Genomic DNA, 20,512 nt, shown 5'->3' with positions numbered 1-20,512 from the left:
TTGATTGTCGAAAATTGTTTTTAAAATTTTAAAAGAAGCAGTGGCCCAGCATAGTACTAGTGGGACTAGGGGTGGTAGGTTTGGTTTTATTATTGTAAAGCAGCATGGTAGATGTGTTGATTGGGAACAAGGGGCACTTGATAAGACAGCAGAAGTCATTCTGAGAGGAGTTGTTGGGACCCCTTGTGATCTTGCTGGGACCCCTCGTGATCTTGTGCAGTACTGAGTAAAGCTGTGGGCTGACCTGTATTAAAGCTATACGTATTTAAAGCATCTTTACTTACAGTCATGAACAGGGGGGGCAGGGAGATATGAGACCTAAAGTTGTCCCGATAAACCTCTCTCCATGCCTACTTGTCCCTCCGCCTCTCTCCCTGCATTGGCTTCAAAGTCAACAAAACAAACAAAACGGTACACAGTCGGAAAACAATTCAGGAGCATAGCAGAACCAACAAACAGATATGTAAATACAATACAAGGCAACATATAGCATTCTAACATACAGTTCAGAATCCGGAATCAAGATTAATGGCAGATATGATTATATGAACAAGACTAGATATGTCAGAACACTAAATGGGTCAGGAAATAAAGAGCACTGTTCATACTAGACTCAACAAGGAACACACTTAACACCCCACTCCAAGCATGCAGGGACATCAATACCAAAGCCAAATAGGCTCCTAGCCAGTGGACACTCTCCACCCATTGATCAGAATACTGGCCTAGGAGGAAACATAAATCCTAAATTCAAGCTAGCATGGGTGCAGACTGTCAGGATCCGGACTGGTATGCGGGGAGGACACGGGTGGTGGATCCTCTGTGTCAGTGAGGTGATGGCATTGGCCGTACCAGGGGAACGGAATCTAAGGGGTTACTGGTTTTCACCAGAGCCCGCCGCAAAGCGGGACGGACTTGCAGCGGCAAGTAACCCCCAGGTCGTTCCACCCGATAGCGACTCAAACTCACTGACAGCTGAGACAGGTGGGTACACAAGGATAAGGCAAGAGCAAGGTCGGACGTAGCAGAAGGTCTGGGCAGGCAGCAACGGTTCGTAGTCAGGGGCAACGGCAAGGGTCTGGATACACAGGCAATGGAACACACAGAAACGCTTTCTCAGGGCACAAGGCAACAAGATCCGGCAGGGACAGGAAGGGGAAGTGGGTTTTTAAGGTGTGGGGAGTGCTTGGAACTAATTGGGCAAGGCACCAATTAGTGGTGCACTGGCCCTTTAAATATGAGAGACCCGGCATGCGCGCGCCCTAGAGAGCGGAGCCGCGCGCCGGGACTGAGCAGAAGGACAGGGCCGGTGAGTAACACGGGATGTCCCCGCCGAGAGACACAGAGCAGCGCTCCCGATCAGCGAGTCTGACCGGGGCGCTGCAAGCAGGATTGTAATGCCGCGAGCGCTACGGAGGAGAAGCGGGACCTGGAGTGCTCGGCGTTACACAGACACAAGACAAACTCACTCGTAGATAGACAGATTGGCCTAAGGCTCAAAACAGGATTCTTTCATCAGGGCGACCTGCCGAACTGGGATGGGGGAAGGAGGACGGCATGACAGGACAAGCACCAGCTCTGCTCGGGGCCCCGGGCCAGCTCAGGGCCCCAAGCAATTGCTTGGTTTGCCTGTCCTGTAGCGACGGGCCTGTCTGCACCATTGCTTGTATTTGTTTAGACTGCACCATGGAAACCACCATGATTGTTTATTTAATATGCACCAGTGAGCGGCGGCGCAGATCGGCAGCCCGAGGAAGTGAGCTTGGGGTTCAAGAAACAGTCTGTCGCTGCGAGGCTGGCCTCCGCGTCTACCCACTACACCGTTTTATGGATAATTGAATAAAGATTTCATCTGGCAAGAATTCCTGGGTGAGTGCATCCACTTTATTCTTTGGACTGTATTATATCTCTGCTTACTGGAGTGCACCCTCAGATTAGCCCCACTGGGTTTGGTTGCTGGACTGACTAGTCCTGGAAAGGATCGTAGGTGGATTGCAGAGCCGGATCCACTTTCCTTGTCTGATTGTTAGTATATATTCTTTGTTTAGTCAAATATTCAGTATACCTACTTGGATGTAAGATAACACAGTTTAACCCCTTAAGAACATAGGACATAAATGTATGTTCTGATGTCCTGTTACTTTAAGCGCTAGATTGTACATTTAGATCCTATATTTAAGCGAGCGCAGGAGCTGTACGGCATCTGCAGCAATGCGGGCATTCTGATGGATGATGGGATCGCCCACGGTATGACTGCGGGGATCCGGTCATCCAAGATGGCAGAGAGAGGTCCCCTCACCTTTCTCCCCTGCTCTTCTGGCGTCTTCTAATCTTGTCTGCCTTCTAGCAGAACAGAGAAGTAGATCACCAATAATGCTGTTCAATGCTATGCATATGCATAGCACTGAACAGTATTAGCAATCCTAGGATTGCTATAAATACTTACCTATGGGGACATAAAAAGTGTAAAAAATCAAATTGTAAAAAAAAAAAAAAAATTTGAACAGTCCCCTCCCAATAACAATCTAAATCACCCCTTCTTCCAATTTTTCACCAAAAAGCATATAAATAATAATTAACAAACATATTTGGTATTGGCAAGTGAATAAATGTCCAAACTATCAAAACCTAATGTTAATGATTCCATATGGTGAACAACGTTTTATTGTCACAGCACTTCCAAAATAAATTAATAAAAAAACTATTTAAAAGTCACATATAGGCAAAATAGATAAAAAAATACTGATCATCAGGATACATTAGCCCTTCTTAGTTCCTGTTGACTCCTCTAATTTAATTTACGACCCGGGTGGTTAATAGCGGGATCTTGTTCCCACTTTGTGATGACTTGATCTATCTACAAATTCACGTAAATGGCGCTGAACATATCTTTTGTACACTGTGATAACACAGATTAGTTTATGTTGACTGAGACTTTTGCTCTCAAAGTTGTATTTTTGGTCCCCCCTCCTTCCCTTCTTATTTTCTGTACTTTCCGGCCTCCCTCCTTTACTTTTTACTGTTACTGTAAATTAACAAAAATTTTGAATAAGAAAAAAAAAGTCTATAGCACAAAAAGTTAGCCCTGGGAAAGATGTTAATGTTATAGGTGGTCAAAATAGGGCAATTTTAAACAGACTTGTTTTGTAAAAAAAAAATTTGAAAAAGTTTTTAAGTTTTTTAAAAACAGTACAATAATAGAAAAGCAGGTACACATGGAAATCAGTTTAATCAGATTGGCCCACAGAATAAAGAAAATATGTTATTTTTACCATAAAGTGTACAGCATGAAAATGAAATCTTCAATTTCCCCACACAAATTTTAGTTTTTTTTTTAATGATAAAATGAGTGATGTCATCACAAAGTACAATTCGTCATGCAAAAAACTATCACCCACATTGGTCTGTGGATGGAAATTTAAAAGAGTTATGGCCCTTAGAAGGCAGTGGAGCAAAAACCGAAAAAAAAAAAAATTGGTTATGTTTGTGTAAGGGCTTAAAGTGTCTACATTGAACACACATTAGCCATCTAAAGCGACTGTGTATATATATATATATACATATATATATATATATATACCAAAAATTCACAGTGTATATATAGAGACACTTCAAGATCATTACCTCCAGCGACTCACCTTTACAAGTGTGAGATGCTCTGCAATCTCATGTGAACTGCTACGTAGAGACTCTTAACGCTACTACACTAAAGAAAGCGATGGGCACCGCTGAAATAATAAACGTGGGTGCAAAGAGGTTGCCCAAACATAACACAATTGAAAAGAGAAGAGAAAGACTGACAACCACAAAAAATGCACACCACCATATGTACAAATGAATATAAATATTACTTTATTAGAAAAACCACAAAGGGAGAGACCATCTTAAAAACACTTAAAAACACAAGATATCAATGTACAGAGAGAAGGGATGTAACCCTACCTCAACCCCCTAGCCGACGCTGAATAGCGTATCGGTGGAAAACTGTCCACAAAATCAATGCAAATGAACCCTACCAAGTCCACAAAGAATAAATACAACAATATGCATAGAAAATAGATATAATATAAGCAATGCCCTCACACAAAAAAATATATATACCAAAAATGTGACACAAGGGAAATGTATGTATATATAATATATAAATAATAATCCTGGACAATAATTAATACAGTGCCACTATACACTTAACAATATAACACCAGAGTGCAGAAGGCACCAAAAAATATGTGTGTATAACAAGCCTATACTCCTAACCAAAAGAAGACATGTGTAGTATTAAATAAAGAAAGTAAATGAGGAAATATATACTCAAAGACTTGGACCCGTGGAAAAAATGGTGCACAGACATAGGACAGTTTCCACCGCGAGATAGGGGGACAGCTTGCTCCACGCGTTCCGCCACCCACTACGGTGGCTTCCTCAGGAGTAATCATCTGCTCCCCCTCAGTGCTTTTTATATCCAACCTCAATTAAATATCACCTGTAATTATGCTTGAGTTAAATGTACATACCCCGCATGGTGTGTGTTTGGTCCTCCCCACATCGAGTATCGGTCTTCCGCCGGAAATGGGGCGGATCAAAAAGAGTGGGAGCTGCCGGAAGTGTGGCAGACCTCAGTCGTAATAACGTGTGTGCACAAAATAGCCTACTGCGCATGTGCAAGGAATAAAGCAAAGCGCATCAGGCGTGGCCGCATCATACCTAATGTCTGCGCCGGCGCAGTAAGTAGCCTGCACGGACGTAGACTACCAGAGAGAAAAAAAAGTTCTCATTCCCAGCATCGAGCGTGGGTGCCAGGTCTCAGCACCACGCTTCAAAGCTAGGTGCCCAGCGGGTCACGAGTTCAAGTCAGATGAGTGACATATAGGAGGACAGCAGTCAGAGTACAGAAAAATAGCCGAACAATAGCCTGTATGTTTTAGGGAGAGAACAAACCCCCCACTCCACAGCACAAACAAAATATATTTACCAAATAATAATAGTAATACGAATAGAGGATGCATCCCCCAGGTGTGTCAATAAGTCGCGCCTATAACATGAACCATATTCAATGATATTACCCAATTACTTATGTTGATATATAAGGGTCCTTTATGAGAAATTGCCCTCACGATCCAGGGGACTAGCATCCAACCCTGAATGGGTAGAATACAAGCCCCAAATATAACGATGATCCATAGACCAGGTAAATATCAAAAGAGTCCCATGTTCCAAATAGGTCCCAATGGCGTCCCCTGTTCCAGGTGAGTGTCGATGGCTTGTCCCTCCAATCAAGGTCATAGTCCCGCATATCCCATTGTCGATCTCTCCAATTCTCCTTATTATGTGGAGCGGCTTCTTAGTAGAGCCCGGTCGTCATACAGATCCAAAATTTAGCCAAACACTCCTCCCCAAATATCCAGGCAAACACTATTATCTCAGCATGAGTTAAAGGTGGGGTTCTAATGGAGCAGAAACAATAACATTATGAAATGGAAAAAAAATAAAAAAATAAAAAATAAAAAAATAAATAAATAAATTAAATTAAAAACTTAAAATTATAATTGTGAACTACAAATCAAACCTCATGCACCCAGCAAACAGTGAAAAAAAATAAAAAATAAAAAAATAAATAGAAAGGGGAAAAAATTGTGATTGAAATAATATTTAGATGTGTTGTGTATGAAAATGGTGTGATGAAAACGTGCTAGAAAGTGATATTAAAGTGGCTGTTACGCCTAGCGCTCCGGGTCCCCGCTCCTCCCCGGAGCGCGTACGGCGTCTCTCTCTCCGCAGCGCCCCGGTCGGTCCCGCTGACCGGGAGCGCTGCACTGTCGTGGCCGTCGGGGATGCGATTCGCACAGCGGGACGCGCCCGCTCGCGAATCGCATCCCAGGTCACTTACCCGTTCCCGTCCCCTGCTGTCATGTGCTGGCGTGCGCGGCTCCGCTCTCTAGGGCGCGCGCGCGCCAGCTCCCTGAGACTTAAAGGGCCAGTGCACCAATGATTGGTGCCTGGCCCAATTAGCTTAATTGGCTTCCATCTGCTCCCTGCCTTTATCTGACCTCCTCCCATGCACTCCCTTGCCGGATCTTGTTGCCTTGTGCCAGTGAAAGCGTTTTGTGTGTCCAAAGCCTGTGTACCAGTACTACTGCTATCATCCCTGACTACGAACCTTGCCGCCTGCCCCCGACCTTCTGCTACGTCCGACCTTGCTTCTGTCTACTCCCTTGTACCGCGCCTATCTTCAGCAGCCAGAGAGGTTGAGCCGTTGCTAGTGGATACGACCTGGTCACTACCGCCGCAGCAAGTCCATCCCGCTTTGCGGCGGGCTCTGGTGAAAACCAGTAGTGACTTAGAACCGGTCCACTAGCACGGTCCACGCCAATCCCTCTCTGGCACAGAGGATCCACTACCTGCCAGCCGGCATCGTGACAGTAGATCCGGCCATGGATCCCGCTGAAGTTCCTCTGCCTGTTGTCGCCGACCTCCCCACACTGGTCGCCCAGCAAGCCCGACAGATTGCCCAACAAGATCACCAGCTGTCGTACTTGACCACCATGACTCAGCAACTCCAGTCGCAGCTACAGCAGATTCAGTCTCAGCTACAGCAGCAGCAACCATCTCCTCCGCCAGCTCCTGCACCTCTTCCGCAGCGAGTGGCCACTCCTAGCCTCCGCCTGTCCTTGCCGGACAAATTTAATGGGGACTCTAAGTTTTGCCGTGGCTTTCTTTCGCAATGTTCCCTGCATTTGGAGATGATGTCGGATCAGTTTCCTACTGAAAGGTCTAAGGTGGCTTTCGTAGTCAGCCTTCTGTCTGGAAAAGCCCTGTCATGGGCCACACCGCTCTGGGACCGCAATGACCCCGTCACTGCCTCTGTACACTCCTTCTTCTCGGAAATTCGAAGTGTCTTTGAGGAACCTGCCCGAGCCTCTTCTGCTGAGACTGCCCTGCTGAACCTGGTCCAGGGTAATTCTTCCGTTGGCGAGTACGCCATACAATTCCGTACTCTTGCTTCTGAACTTTCCTGGAATAATGAGGCCCTCTGCGCGACCTTTAAAAAAGGCCTATCCAGCAACATTAAAGATGTTCTGGCCGCACGAGATACTCCTACCAACCTGCATGAACTCATTCATCTAGCCACTCGCATTGACATGCGTTTTTCTGAGAGGCATCAAGAGCTCCGCCAGGAAAAAGACTTAGATCTCTGGACACCTCTCCCACAGTCTCCATTGCAATCTGCGCCTAGGCCTCCCGCCGAGGAGGCCATGCAAGTGGATCGGTCTCGCCTGACCCTGGAAGAGAGGAATCGCCGTAAGGAAGAGAATCTTTGTCTGTACTGTGCCAGTACCGAACATTTTTTGGTGGATTGCCCCATCCGTCCTCCACGTCTGGGAAACGCACGCTCGCACCCAGCTCTCGTGGGTGTGGCGTCTCTTGATGCTAGGTCGGCTTCTCCACGTCTCACGGTGCCTGTGCGGATTTCTTCTTCAGCCAGCTCTTCCCTCTCGGCCGTGGCCTGCCTGGACTCTGGTGCCTCTGGGAATTTTATTCGGGAGTCCTTGGTGAATAAATTCCGCATCCCGGTGACCCGTCTTGTCAAGCCACTCCACATTTCCGCAGTCAACGGAGCCAGGTTGGATTGCACCGTGCGTTTCCGCACGAAGCCCCTCCTAATGTGCATCGGACCTCATCATGAGAAAATTGAGTTTTTGATCCTCTCCAATTGCACTTCTGAAGTTCTCCTTGGACTACCCTGGCTTCAACACCATTCCCCAACCCTGGATTGGTCCACAGGGGAGATCAAGAGCTGGGGTACCTCCTGCTTCAAGGACTGCCTTAAACCGGTTACCAGTACTCCCTGCCGTGACCCTGTGGTTCCCCCTGTATCCGGTCTCCCTAAGGTCGTTATGGACTCTGCCCGCCTTAAGAAGTGCCTCTCCCCCCCTCCCAGTCCAGCCAGGCAAGCCTCGGTGCCTCCTCATGGCCCTCGTCCTGGTGTCACACTGCCTCGTGCCAGGCCTCGCCCTCTGCCCTCCCTCCCCATTCCCACTCCTGCTGTACTGCCTGCCGTTGAGGAATCCCTCCATCCTTTCCCGGTGTCCTCATCCCAGGGGAGGCAGTTACCGGACAAAGAGAAGGGGAGACCTAAGGGGGGGGGTACTGTTACGCCTAGCGCTCCGGGTCCCCGCTCCTCCCCGGAGCGCGTACGGCGTCTCTCTCTCCGCAGCGCCCCGGTCGGTCCCGCTGACCGGGAGCGCTGCACTGTCGTGGCCGTCGGGGATGCGATTCGCACAGCGGGACGCGCCCGCTCGCGAACCGCATCCCAGGTCACTTACCCGTTCCCGTCCCCTGCTGTCATGTGCTGGCGCGCGCGGCTCCGCTCTCTAGGGCGCGCGCGCGCCAGCTCCCTGAGACTTAAAGGGCCAGTGCACCAATGATTGGTGCCTGGCCCAATTAGCTTAATTGGCTTCCATCTGCTCCCTGCCTTTATCTGACCTCCTCCCATGCACTCCCTTGCCGGATCTTGTTGCCTTGTGCCAGTGAAAGCGTTTTGTGTGTCCAAAGCCTGTGTACCAGTACTACTGCTATCATCCCTGACTACGAACCTTGCCGCCTGCCCCCGACCTTCTGCTACGTCCGACCTTGCTTCTGTCTACTCCCTTGTACCGCGCCTATCTTCAGCAGCCAGAGAGGTTGAGCCGTTGCTAGTGGATACGACCTGGTCACTACCGCCGCAGCAAGTCCATCCCGCTTTGCGGCGGGCTCTGGTGAAAACCAGTAGTGACTTAGAACCGGTCCACTAGCACGGTCCACGCCAATCCCTCTCTGGCACAGAGGATCCACTACCTGCCAGCCGGCATCGTGACAGTGGCACTATGTGTAATGTGTGACCCCAAGGGTATGTGATGTATAATAATGTGTGAAAAGGTGAGAATGTAAGATGTGTGAGTGCTCAATTAACAAGTGTGCCACTGGGGACAAGTGGCCATGAAGTGTAAAGAGAAGAAAAAAATAAAAAATAAAAAAAATATTTTTAAATATAGAGTCATTTATCCCAAAAAACCTGTAAATGTTAGCTCCTCATTTAGACCGTGTGGCGCAACAGTGTTCAGATCAAAGATCCACTTGGACTCACGTTGCAGCAGTCGGTTCGTTATGTCACCACCACGTATGCCACGTGACAATCTTTCCAACCCAACAACCCTCAAGTCACGAGACTTACCTTGATGTCTCTTTCGAAAATGTGCTGCCACCGATGTTAACGTCCTGTCTCTTCCAAAGTCCCTCTCAGCCAGGGAAATTGTTGACAAGTGTTTCTGAATTCGTTTATGTAACTCCTGTGTTGTCTGCCCGATATACACCTGTTGACAGGAACAGAGGATAGCATACACAACATTTCGTGACTTACAGTTGATGTATTGACGAAGTTTGTGCCGAGATTCATCACCTGGGTTAAGGAATTCTTTTGTCGGCTCCATAAACTGACATATCTAACATATCTTGTGTTTTTAAGTGTTTTTAAGATGGTCTCTCCCTTTGTGGTTTTTCTAATAAAGTAATATTTATATTCATTTGTACATATGGTGGTGTGCATTTTTTGTGGTTGCCAGTCTTTCTCTTCTCTTTTCAATTGTCTTTACGCTACTAATCATTTCAGTTGGTAAAAATGTGGGCCCACTATTTTTGAGCGGATACCGTTCAGTGAATGTCTTGCTACTTATATGTTACATAGATACGGAGTGTCTGCTTAGATGTATAGAAGGATTCGCTACTTGGTGGCACTCTGAATCAGAGTTATTCATCAAATGTGCATGAGCTGTTCATGTGGTTGGTATGCGCACAGGTGTGACTCCTGCAGTCATCAGTAGTGTTTGGCCATACAAGGTCAATGTCTGATGACGCAATTGAGCCGCACTGTGTGTACGTAACCCAATGACAGCGTGCACTATATATGTGACTCTGAACCAGATGCGGAAATATTGAAATGTTGTCTACTAACAATATGTGTATTTGATCATTAGCATGCTATACATGTATTTGACAATATGGGGTAGACCTGATGAGGAGTTATCGTGCATGGGTGACACTGTGCTGTGTACACGCTGATGAGCCCTCATTTGTGCACTTTGTCATATATCCCACATGCGGTACAGCCTAGTAGGGATATCGGGTCATATGTGCACTATTTTTGTGTGTTTTGGTTTGCTTTTTTTCAAGTTTTTTCTAGCAATTTAAATTTTACCTGTTATTAATAAAGTTCATTTTTAAGGTTCCCTTTTTGGTCAGATTTTTGGTAATTAATTTGGGAGACCTACACATATTCTGTACATTTTTGTAATCAGTGTTACACATATCTATCTATCTATCTATCTATCTATCTATATATATATATATATTTATTCTTGGTTTAATCAAACACACAGTATTACCTACCCAGTTGTAAGAAAATGCAGTTTAAAGCATGTATTAGCCATCTAGAGTGCCTGTATGTATATATTCTTGGTTTAATTAAACACACAAATTACCTACCTAGTTGTAAGATAACGCAGTTTAACCCCTTAAGGACCAAGCCCATTTTCACCTTAAGGACCAGGCCAACTTTATTTTAGTGTTTTGTTTTTTTTCTCCTCGTTTTCTAAAATCCATAATTCTTTTATATTTCCATCTACAGACCCATATAAGGGCTTGTTTTTTGCGTGAACAATTGTACTTTGTAAGGAAAGCTCTCATTTTACCATAAAATGTACGGCAAACCCCAAAAAAACATTTTTTAGGGAGGAAATTTAAATGAAAACCAAAATTTTGCACATTTTGGAGGGGTTCGTTTTCACACTGTACAATTTACGGTAAAAATGATATGTGTTCTTTATTCTGTGGATCAATATGATTAAAATGATACCCATGGCTAGATACTTTTATATTTTTGTACCGATTAAAAAAAAATCTAAAATGCCCTATTTTGACCACCTATAACTTTTTCATTTTTCCGTATATTGGGCGGTATGAGGGCTCATTTTTTGTGCTGTGATCTGTACTTTTTTTAGATACCACATTTGCATATATAACATTTTAGATCATTTTTTATAATTTTTTTTTAATAAAATGTGACAAAAAAGCAGCAATTTTTGAATTTTTTTAACATTTTTTTTTACGTTTACGCCATTCACCATACGGGATCATTAACATTATATTTTGATATTTCAGACATTTACGCACGTGGCGATACCAAATATGTCTATTTAAAAAAATTACGCTTTTTGGGGGTCAAATGGGAGAAACTGACAATTTTAATTTTTATTGGGGGAGGAGATTTTTACTTTTTTCACTTTTTCTTTTTACATTTTTCAACTTTTTTTTACACTTTTTATGTCCTCATAGGGGACTATCTATAGCAATCCTTTGATTGCTAATACTGTACAGTGCTATGCATAGGACATAGCACTGCTCAGTATTATCGGTCATCTTCTGCTCTAGTCAAGACCCCGGGAGATGGCCGGAGAAAGGTGTGGGGACCTCTGGCCATCATGCTGGATGATCGGATCGCCGCGGCAGCACTGCGGGCTATCCGATCATCCATTCAAAATACCGCACTGCCGCAGATGCCGTGATCTCTATTGATCACGGCATCTGAGGGGTTAATGGTGGACATTCGCGTGATCGCGAATGTCTCCACTTTGAATGTGGTATTACAACTTGGCTCCATTCACTTCAATGGAACTGAGCAGCAGAACCACACCCAACCTGGAGACAGATGAGGAGCGGTCTTTGAACAAAATTATATCTGTTTTTCGATTCCCGGATAACCCCTTTAAGCCTTTATAAGTCAACTGATGCCAGAAAGTTAAACAAATTTATAAATTACTTCTATTAAAAAATATTTACCCTTCCTGTACGTTTTAGCAGCTGTATGCTACCGAGGAAATTCTGTTCTTTTTGAATTTCTTTTTTGTCTTGTCCACAGTGCTCTCTACTTACACCTCTGTCCATGTCACGAACTGTACAGTGCAGCATAGGTTTGCTATGGGGATTTTCTCCTGCTCTGGAAAGTTCCTGATATGGACATCAGGTGTCAGCAGAGAGAACAAGACAATAAAGAAATTCAAAAAGAGCAGGATTTCCTCTGTAGCATACAGCTGCTAAAAAGTGCAGGAATGGTAAAGATTTTTTAATAGAAGTCATTTACAAATCTGTTTAACTTTCTGGCTCCAGTTCATAAAAAAAAAGTTTTCCACCAGTATACCCTTTTAAAGCATGTACATTAAACACACATTAGCTTCTAAAGCTCTTGTACGTATATATTCTTGATTTAATCAAACACACAGTATACCTACCTGGTTGTAAGATATCAGCACTATAAAAAGCATGTATATTGAACATTAAACTAAACTGTCTGTATTTATAAAAAAAAAAAATCAAACACACAGTATAACTTCCTCTTTGTAAGATAAAAACACAGTTCAATGCATTCAATGTTGAAGTTGACTTGTAGGTGAGTGAAAATGATCCCGAAAAGATCAAAATCAACCTCAAAATCTTTTACATTACAAAACATTTGTCTGATAAATGAATTGTTGGAAAGGGTAGAGGAAAGAACACCCCATGTCCTCTGCCAGTAAGAATATTGGTAGTGTATTATACAAATACTATACCTCTTTTTGTAGGTTTTTTTGGTTGGACTGAGCACCGCTAGTGGCGTCACTATTCCATACGCTAACTCTGTACTGGCGGGTATCAGGCTGGTTGAGATGCCGCCGGGGCAGTTCTCCCAGCTCTGTGTACCCGCGGGGATGGAGCCCATTTTGACCCTAAGGACGAGAGCATTTTTTTGCAAATCTGACCTTTGTCAATTTATGCATTAATAACTCTGGGATGGTTTTTTCGTGAAATATACTTTATGTTAGTGGTAAATTGTCATCGTTACTTGCATAATTTGTTGGTGAAAAATTCCAAAATTTTATAAAAAAAATTTAAAAAAAATTATTTTTCTAACTTTGAAACTCTCTGCTTGTATGGAAAATGGACATACCAAATGAATTATATATTGATTCATATATATATATATATATATATATATATATATATATATATATATTATGTCTACTTTATGTTGGCATCATAAAGTTGACATGTTTTTCCTTTTTAACTCCTTGGGGACGGAGCCCATTATAACCCTAAGGACGGGAGCATTTTTTGCAATTCTGACCACTGTCACTTTAAGCATTAATAACTCTGGGATGATTTTAATTTTCATTCTGATTCCGAGATAGTTTTTTCGTGACATATTCTACTTTATATTAGTGGTAAATTTTTGTCGATACTTGCATCATTTCTTGGTGAAAAATTCCAAAATGTTTCTAACTTTGAAGCTCTCTGCTTGTAAGGAAAACAGACATTCCAAATGAATTATATACTGATTCCCAAATTCAATATGTCTAAATTATGTTCGCATCATAAAGTTGACATGTTTTTACTTTTGGAAGACATCAGAAGGCTTCAAAGTTCAGCAGCAATTTTCCAATTTTTCACAAAATTTTCAAAATCGGAATTTTTCAGGGACCAGTTCAGTTTTGAAGTGGATTTGAAGGGCCTTCATATTAGAAATACTCCATAAATTACCCCATTATAAAAACTGCACCCCTCAAAGTATTCTAAATCACATTTAGAACGTTTGTTAACCCTTTAGGTGTTTCACAGGAATAGCAGCAAAGTGAAGGAGAAAATTCAAAATCTTAATTTTTTACACTCGCATGTTCTTGTAGACCCAGTTTTTGAAATTTTACAAGGGGTATTAGGAGAAAAAGCCACCCAAAATTTGTAACCCAATTTCTCTCGAGTAAGGAAATACCTCATGTCAAGTGTTCGGCGGGCGCAGTAGAGGGCTCAGAAGGGAAGGAGCAACAATGGTATTTTGGAGAGTGAATTTTGCTGAAATGGTTTTTGGGGGCATGTCACATTTAGGAAGCCCCTATGGTGCCTGAACAGCAAAAAAAAAACACATGACATACTATTTTGGAAACTACACCCCTCAAGGCACGTAACAAGGAGTCTGCTGAGCCTTTACCCCCCACAGGTGATTGACGATTTTTCGTTAAATTCGGATGTGTAAATGAAAAAAAAATTTTCACTAAAGTGCAGTTTTTTCCCCAAATTTACCATTTCTACAAAGGGTATTGGCAGAAAAATCCCCCCAAAATTTGTAACGCAATTTCTCCCGAGTACGGAGATACCCCATATGTGGCCCAAAACAGTTGCCTTGAAATACGACAGGGCCCTGAAGTGAGAGAGCGCCATGCGCATTTGAGACAATAGGGGCTGACCCGATTACAAGGATGGGGCTTGTCTCCACCAAAACCCTACAGCAGTGTTTCCCAAACATGGTGCCTCCATCTGTTGCAAGACTCCCAGCCTGCCAGGACAGTCTATGGCTGTCCGGCAACACTGGGAGTTGTGGTTTTGCAACAGCTGGAGGTGCCGTTTAGGAAACACTGCCTTGTGAGACGTTTTTCATTTTTTTTGGGGGGGGGGGGGGGGGGGCGACGTGTAAGGGGGTGTATGTGTAGTGTTTAACTTTTTATTATTTGTTAGTGTAGTGTTTTTAGGGTACATTCACACAGGCAGGGGTTCACAGTAAGTTTCCTTGAAGGAAACCCACTGTAAATGCGCCCGTGTGAATGTACCCTGTGCATTCACATGGGGGGGGGGGGGGGGGGGGGGGCCCAAACCTTCAGCTCTCGCAAAATGACAACTCCCAGAATGCACTGACAGACCATACATGCTGGGAGTTGTAGTTTTACAACAGCTGTAGGCACACTGGTGGGGAACCACTGAGTTAGAAAACAGACTCTAGCTCAGTGATTCCAACCCATGTGCCTCCAGCTGTTTCAAGACTACAACTCCCAGCATGTATGGTCTGTCAGTGCACTCTGGGAGTTGTAGTTTTGCAACAGCTGGAGGCACACAGGTTGGAATCACTGAGTTCGGAAACAGACTCTAGCTCAGTGTTTCCCAACCAGTGTGCCTACAGCTGTTGCAAAACTACAATTCCCAGCACGGCCAGACAGTCAGGGATGCTGGGCGTGTAGTTCTGCAATATCTGGCCCTTCAGATGTTGCAGAACTACAACTCCCAGCATGCCTGGACAGTCTGGGCATGCTAGGAGTTGTAGTTATGCAACAACTGGGGAAGAACAGTTTGGAGACCGCTAAGTAGTGGTCTCCAAACTGTAGCTCTCCAGATGTTGCAAAACTACAACTCCATGCATGCCTAGACTGTCCAGGCATGCTGGGAGTTGTAGTTCTGCAACATCTGAAGGGCCAGATATTGCAGAACTACATGCCCAGCATCCCTGACTGTCTGGCCATGCTGGGAATTGTAGTTTTGCAACATCTGGAGGACTACAGTTTGAAGACCACCATATAGTGGTCTCCAAACTGTGCCACTTCAGATGTTGTAAAACTACAACTCCCAGCATGCCCAGACAGTCAGTGCATGCTGAAAGTTGTAGTTTTGCAACATCTGGAGGACCACAGTTTAGAGACCACTACACAGGGGTCTTCAAACGGTGACCCTCCAGATGTTGCAAAACTACAACTCCCAGCATGCCCAGACAGCCTCTGGCTGTCTGGGCATGCTGGGAGTTGTAGTTTTGCAGCTTTTAGAAGGCCACAGTGAAGATCACGTATCGCGATCTTCACTGCAGCCTTCTCCGCTGCACTTTCCAGCTGCCGCTCCTCTTGCTGCCGCCGCTGCTCCTGGATGCTGCCTCCGTTGCCACCGAAGGTCCAGGTATGCCGGACCATGCTCCCTCTTCGCCGCCCGTGTTCCCCCCGCTCGGCACCGACTTCGATCGGTGGGCAGAGCGGGGGGAAATGAACTCTAACCCCCCCTGCCCCCCTCCTGCCATTGGTGGTCAACCTGACCGACCAATGATAGGGGATAGGAGGGGGTGGCAAAACTGCCACCTCGCTCCTATGCTTTAAGATGGTCGGAGCTGTCTCTGATTTGCTGCAATCGCCGACATGGGGGGGGGGGGGGGTTCTCAGGACCCCCCTAGGCATTGCCACGGGATGCCTGCTGATAGATATCAGCAGTCATCCCGGTCCGATCACCGCCTGGCGAGCTGCGGTGATCGGAAATACGGAGGACATATGGATACGCCCTCTGTCTGTCCTTAAGTGACGGGACGCAAGGGCGTATGCATACGCCCTTTGTCCCCAAGGAGTTAAAGACATCAGAGGGCTTCAAAGTAAAGTAGTAGCAATTTTCTAAATGTTCATGAAAAATTAAAAATCTGAATCTTTCAGGGCCCAGTTCAGTTTGAAGTGGATTTTAGGGGCCTTTCTTTAATAAATCCCCCATAATGGACCAAACTGCACCCCTGAAAGTATTCAAAATGACATTCAGAAAGTGTGTTAACCCTTTAGGTGTTTCACAGGAATAGCAGCAAAGTGGAGGAGAAAACTCAAAATCTCCATTTTTTACACAAACATGTTTTTGTAGCCCCATTTTTTTTTTTTACAAGGGGTAAAAGGAGAAAAATCACCCCAAAATGTGTAACCCAATTTCTCTCGAGTAAGGAAATACCTCATATGTGCATATAAAGTGCTCTGGACGAATTTGAGAGAATTTGGCTGGAATTGAAGTTGGGGGCCATGTGTGTTTGCAAAGCCCCCGTGGTGCCAGAACAGTGGACCCCCCCACATGTGAGCCCATTTCAGAAACTACACCCCTCACGGAATTTAATAAGGGGTGCAGTAAACATTTACATCCCATTGGCTTTTGAAAGATCTTTGGAACAGTGGGCTGTGCAAATGAAAAATAATATTTTTCATTTTTACAGAAGACTGTTCAAATAAATCTGTCAGACACCTGTGGGGCGTAAATGCTCACTGCACCCCTTATTACATTCTATGAGGGGTGTAGCTTCAGAAATGGGGTCACATGTGGTGGGGTCCACTGTTCTGGCACATGGGGGCTTTGTAAACGAACATGGCCTTCAATTCCAGCCAAATTCTCTCTAAAAAAACAGATTTTTGTCATAGGTAACATTCCTCCATTTGTAATATTATGTGTCGCCATCTCCTTGTCGATTAATTTCCTCCTCATTCACACCAGACGGATGAGGAGCAATGAGACACATATCCAGAGCCCAAATCGAAACTCTCACTTTGGTGCATTGAAAAGTATGAGTTTATTTTTGCTGCTAAAAATATCATATTTTATATGTATGAACACTTACATTTCTGGTGGATTTCTATATGTAAAGCATTCAGCGCTGATTTTTTTCTCTAGTACCCTGTAGCCTCCAGTTGCTCCATTCCCTCTATATGATCTCTTCCAGCAATGAGGTGAAGTAGATGATTCCCTCAATGTGTCTTTGTTTTTACAGATGTCCCTAAAGGACCCTTTAGACACCTCTTGCATGCAGTTTGTACAGTTATAAAGATTGAAATGCCTATTGAATGATTGTAGCAAATGTATTGAATGTACAAGACAGTTTATTTTGTTTTCATTGATATTTATATATTGAAAGGGAATGTACAGTGATCCCTCAACTTACAATGGCCTCAACATACAATAGTTTCAACATACAATGGTCTTTTCTGGACCATCGTAAGTTGAAACCAGACTCAACATACAATGCTACGGATAGTCCAGATCTGTGAAACGTGTCAATGGCTGGAAGAAAAGACCAATCAAAATGGGCATTCACTGGTAAAACCCCTGTATTACTGAAGCGTATGCACTGACTGGTGTATGGTAGCGCCCGCCAAAGTACAGTACTCTTTACCTGTACCAGGGTTAGCTACTCCTTTGGACACCAGGTGAGGGCGACTCCATTACTTTTTTAGGACACTGTGTGTACTGTATAGGAACCTGAAGAAGCTCCTGTCCTCTACATAGACTAGTGTTTCCCAAGCAGGGTGGCCCCAGCTGTTACAAGACTACAACTCCCAGCATGCCCGGACAGCCTTTGGCTGTCCGGGCATGCTGGGAGTTGTAGTTTTGCACCAGCTGGAGGCTCCCCGCTTGGGAAACGCTGACATAGACAGTGATTTACAGCTCCCAGCAGATCTTTCCTACTTTTATATGTAAGGATTTGCTTTATCTATATTAGTGATCTACTTATTTTTCTTTAATTCATACTTTTTTCCTATCTTTAGATGACATTTTGGGCCTTTAGAACCAATTACCAGGTTTCCATAGAGTTCTGGTCTCAACATACAATGGTTTCAACATACAATGGTCATTCCAGAACCAATTAATATTGTAACTTGAGGGACCACTGTATAATCAAAAAGGACCTATTACAAATATTAAATAATTTAATTATTAACTTTATGGAGGAGTACTATGGGGAAAAACGTATCCCCTATCCAAAGGCTAGATCACAGGGGGTCCAACCGCTAGGAACCCCCACAATATCCTGTACGGGGCCCCGGCTATCTCCGGGAGCGGCGTTTCATGATTCCCATAAACATGTGTATAGGCCACCCCCTCTACATATCTCTATGGGAATACCAGAGATAGCCGAACGGCTCTCCCATAGACATATATGGAGGGGGCGTGGCAGCTACCCGCTCCCTGGGAGAGCTGGGGCCCTGTGCAGGAGATCACTGGGGGTCCCAGCAATCAGACCCCCATGATCAAATATTATTCCCTATCCTTTGGATTGGGAAAAATGTTTTCTGCATGATATATCTCCTGTAATTAATTAGTGTTTATCAATATTATGTTTTGATTTTGGAGTGACAACCCCCCTCATTTGAATGTGTAATTGGGAGCCTATAAATATGCATTGTATTGCACAGTATGGTATGCTTGAAAAAGGCTCCATTGGGGATCCGAATCTTCACTTGTGTTACGCCGAGCGCTCCGGGTCCCCGCTCCTCCCCGGAGCGCTCGCTACACTCTCCCCGCTGCAGCGCTCCGGTCAGATCCACTGACCCGGGGCGCTGCGATTCCGCTTCCAGCCGGGATGCGATTCGCGATGCGGGTAGCGCCCGCTCGCGATGCGCACCCCGGCTCCCGTACCTGACTCGCTCTCCCTCGGTCCTGTCCCGGCGCGCGCGGCCCCGCTCCCTAGGGCGCGCGCGCGCCGGGTCTTTGCGATTTAAAGGGCCACTGCGCCGCTGATTGGCGCAGTGATTCCAATTAGTGTCTTCACCTGTGCACTTCCCTATATCACCTCACTTCCCCTGCACTTCCTTGCCGGATCTTGTTGCCATTGTGCCAGTGAAAGCGTTTCCTTGTGTGTTCCTAGCCTGTGTTCCAGACCTCCTGCCGTTGCCCCTGACTACGATCCTTGCTGCCTGCCCCGACCTTCTGCTACGTCCGACCTTGCTTCTGTCTACTCCCTTGTACCGCGCCTATCTTCAGCAGCCAGAGAGGTGAGCCGTTGCTAGTGGATACGACCTGGTCACTACCGCCGCAGCAAGACCATCCCGCTTTGCGGCGGGCTCTGGTGAAAACCAGTAGTGACTTAGAACCGATCCACTAGCACGGTCCACGCCAATCCCTCTCTGGCACAGAGGATCCACTACCTGCCAGCCGGCATCGTGACAGTAGATCCGGCCATGGATCCCGCTGAAGTTCCTCTGCCAGTTGTCGCTGACCTTACCACGGTGGTCGCCCAGCAGTCACAACAGATAGCGCAACAAGGCCAACAGCTGTCTCAACTGACCGTTATGCTACAGCAGTTACTACCACAGCTTCAGCAGTCATCTCCTCCGCCAGCTCCTGCACCTCCTCCGCAGCGAGTGGCCGCTCCTGGTCTACGCCTATCCTTGCCGGATAAATTTGATGGGGACTCTAAGTTTTGCCGTGGCTTTCTTTCCCAATGTTCCCTGCATCTGGAGATGATGTCGGACCTGTTTCCCACTGAAAGGTCTAAGGTGGCTTTCGTAGTCAGCCTTCTGTCTGGAAAAGCCCTGTCTTGGGCCACACCGCTCTGGGACCGCAATGACCCCATCACTGCCTCTGTACACTCCTTCTTCTCGGAAATCCGAAGTGTCTTTGAGGAACCTGCCCGAGCCTCTTCTGCTGAGACTGCCCTGTTGAACCTGGTCCAGGGTAATTCTTCCGTTGGCGAGTATGCCGTACAATTCCGTACTCTTGTTTCAGAATTATCCTGGAATAATGAGGCCCTCTGCGCGACCTTTAAAAAAGGCCTATCCAGCAACATTAAAGATGTTCTGGCCGCACGAGAAATTCCTGCTAATCTACATGAACTTATTCACCTAGCCACTCGCATTGACATGCGTTTTTCCGAAAGGCGTCAGGAGCTCCGCCAAGATATGGACTCTGTTCGCACGAGGCGTTTCTTCTCCTCGGCTCCTCTCTCCTCTGGTCCCCTGCAATCTGTTCCTGTGCCTCCCGCCGTGGAGGCTATGCAGGTCGACCGGTCTCGCCTGACACCTCAAGAGAGGACACGACGCCGCATGGAGAACCTCTGCCTGTACTGTGCTAGTACCGAACACTTCCTGAGGGATTGTCCTATCCGTCCTCCCCGCCTGGAAAGACG

This window comes from Hyla sarda, chromosome 3 (genome assembly GCF_029499605.1).
Source record: "Hyla sarda isolate aHylSar1 chromosome 3, aHylSar1.hap1, whole genome shotgun sequence".
Taxonomy (NCBI): domain Eukaryota; kingdom Metazoa; phylum Chordata; class Amphibia; order Anura; family Hylidae; genus Hyla; species Hyla sarda.
The sequence above is the reverse complement of the archived record's forward strand: the minus strand, read 5'-3'. Positions refer to the sequence as shown.